Genomic DNA, 3,113 nt, shown 5'->3' on the forward strand with positions numbered 1-3,113 from the left:
GGCTGAAAAAGCCCAATTCTCTCAGTCTGTCCCCACAGCTGAGGTGCTCCAGGACTCTTGAGTATCTTCGTGGCCTCCTCTGGACTCACTCCAACTGGACCATGTCACCTTCTGCTGAAGGATCCAGAGCTGGATGCAGCACTCCAGGTGGGGTCTCACCAGAGCAGAGCACAGGGGCAGAATCCCCTCCCTCGCCCTGCTGACCACACTTCTCTGGATACAGCCCAGGATACGGTTGGCTTTCTGGGCTGCCAGCACACACTGCCGGCTCATGTTCAGCTTTTCATCCACCACAACCCCCAAGTCCTTCTCCTCAGGGCTGCTCTCAATCCATTCGTCCAGCCCCTAGTTGTGCTTGGGATTGCCCCAACCCAGGTGCAGGACCTTGCACTTGGCCTTGTTGAACTTCGTGAGGTTGGCACAGGCCGACCTCTCCAGCCTGTCCAGGTTCCTCTGGATGGCATCGACAGAGAGATTGGTGCCATGAGCAAACTTGCTGAGGGTGCGCTCAATCCCACCGTCCTTCTCACCAACAAAGATGTTGAACAATGACTATACCGGTTCTGACCCCTGAAGAATGCCGCTCATCACTGGTTTCCACCTGGACACTGAGCCCTTGATTGCAACTCTCTGAGTGCATTCATCAGCCAGCTCCTTATCCAATGAGTAGTACATCTCATCAAATCCATGATTCTCCAATTTAGAGACAAGGATGTCATGCAGGACAGTGTCAAATGCTTTGCACAAATCTAAGTAGATGACGTCAGTTGCTCTTCTCTTATCCACCAACACTATAACCCTTCTAATTGTAGAAGGTCACCAAATTTTTCTGTCACAATATGCCCTTAGTGAAGCCGTGTTGGCTGTCACCAATCACCTCCTTATTTTCCCTGTGTCTTAGCATAGTTTCTAGGAGGATCTGCTCCATGATATTGCCAGGCACAGAGATAAGGCGGACTGGCCTGTAGTTCCCTGGGTCTTCTTTTCTTTTTCCCTTTTTAAAAACGGGAGTTATGCTTCCCCTTTTCCAGTCAGTGTGGACTTCAGTGAACTGCCATAGCTTCTCAAATGTGATGGACAGTGACTTGGTCAGTTCCCTCAGGACCCATGGATGCATGTCTTCAGTTCCCATGGACATGTGCACCTTCAGATTCCTTAGATGGTCTCGATCCTGATTTTCTCCTACAGTGGGTGCATCTTCATTCTCCCAGTTCTTGCTTTTGCCATCTGTAACTTGAGTGGTGTGGCTTGAGCACTTGCTGGTGAAGTCATTGAGTACCTCAACCTCTTCCACATTCCAAACCAGCAGGTCTTCTGTTTCCTTATGGAGAGGGCCCACATTTTTCCTAGTTTTCCTTTTATCCTTGATGTACCTACAGAAGTTTTTCTTCTTGCCTTTGACATCCCTAGCCATATCTAGCTTTCCTAACCTGATCCCTTGTAGTTGTCTACTTTGGTATATTAAAATATGTTCTTCTCTGGATTGGGCTTTATAAATAATACAATTAACAATATTTTATTTGGTCAGATGCCTAAAAATTTGCTCTGTGGAAATCTTGTATTTTCTATGAATAAAATTTTTAGAATATTTTATTCACTTTGTAGATTATGCATTGTGTCTTCTTAACAGAAAGTAGAAACCTTCCACTGTAATTTTTGATGTGCTTGATTCATTTTGTTGAGTTTTAAAATCAATCATCATGTTTTCTATTTTAGGTCTTTAATTGAGATGGTTTTAAAAATAGCATTCAGTGCATGTGTTGTTGCCTGGTTTAAAGGCAGAATATCTTAGCAGTTTCCTGCCATGGTGGATACAGAGGATTCAAGGACCACAGGGCAGGATGCATACACTATCTCTCTGAAGGAGTGTGATACAGCACCCGAGACAGACCTGAGCTGGTGAGGCAGTGGAAAAGCATTTTGAAAACTAGTTCCAACAGACATGGTCTCTTTAGAGGTTTCAGATTCAAATATAGCATGATGATGTGATTAGCATAGAGTGTTCATGCCATGCCAGTTTCTCTTGTAGTTTGCACTCTTTTTCTTTCACTCCTCTTGCACAACATGCATGTTGTGCTCATGATGTCTGGTGAATGAGCAGTAAAGATTATTTATAATTAGTTATAACTCAGGAAAACCTTTTTTTTTTTCTTTTAAGATTTATCATTGACAATCATTGTATTCCACTGCAGCACAACATAGTTATTATTAGTTATATGTTATATGTACATAGTTATATGTACATACAATTACAGATTCAATTACGATTAGTTTGATTTAGGAAGAATTAGAGGGTGATTGGCAGAGCTCAAAAGAACATGTACATCTGTCAAGAAGGGACTGTAGGCAAATGAAAATTGTTTATCAGCTCTCTGGTGAGAGGAGTTTTATTAGCAAGAAATAAGAGCCCATGCTAAGACAGATGGACACTTAATTTCATTTTACTGCCAAGGGTTTGTGGCTCATAGGTACATAATTTCACACAGATCTGGACAGAACCCAAATACAACAGTCTGAATCAAGTTTAAAGAAATAGTTTAACACTGTGTAACTTTGGATCCTTTAACTTTTTTCTTACTTCTTAACTTTCATGGAAAGATTTGGTAGCTACTTTATTCTTATACAACTCTGATGAGGTCTTTTTGTCATGATTTCTGCTTACACCATATGAGGATCTGTCCTTATTTATTTCGGTTTACTAGAGTAGTAGTCCTCCAGAGACAGAGATGAGTAAGCCTGTTACTATTCAGGCAGTGAGTATAGTCATGTCACATTTCTAGGAAAAGCGAGATAAATGAGAGCAGACAGCCCCAAATAACCTTAAAAAGCTTCACATTTGGTAAATGAATAGCCTAGTTAAGCTAATCAACTTACTAATCATTTGAGCAATCAAATTGTTTTGCTATAAACCTGTGCATTTTCAAATTTGAGTTGGCAATTTATCCTTATAAATTGTCATTTATTATTTATATTGGTCATAGTGCCTCTATACCCTGAATTATGCCAGACTCCAAACTACACACAGACATCTGTGTTCAGTTCATGATGCAACTGTTGGCTAGGGAGCCAATCTGGCCCATGCACCATATCTCAGTATTACAGCTTTTCCACCT

At 41.6% G+C, this 3,113-nt stretch overlaps 1 pseudogene; it reads right to left on the reverse strand.

Moving 5' to 3' along the window:
- Positions 1-552: 552 nt before the first annotated feature.
- On the reverse strand, positions 553-1,414 carry LOC104514979 (annotated as a pseudogene).
- Between the last annotated feature and the right edge of the window lie 1,699 nt (positions 1,415-3,113).

This window comes from Eurypyga helias, unplaced genomic scaffold (genome assembly GCF_000690775.1).
Source record: "Eurypyga helias isolate BGI_N326 unplaced genomic scaffold, ASM69077v1 scaffold5779, whole genome shotgun sequence".
Classification (NCBI taxonomy): domain Eukaryota; kingdom Metazoa; phylum Chordata; class Aves; order Eurypygiformes; family Eurypygidae; genus Eurypyga; species Eurypyga helias.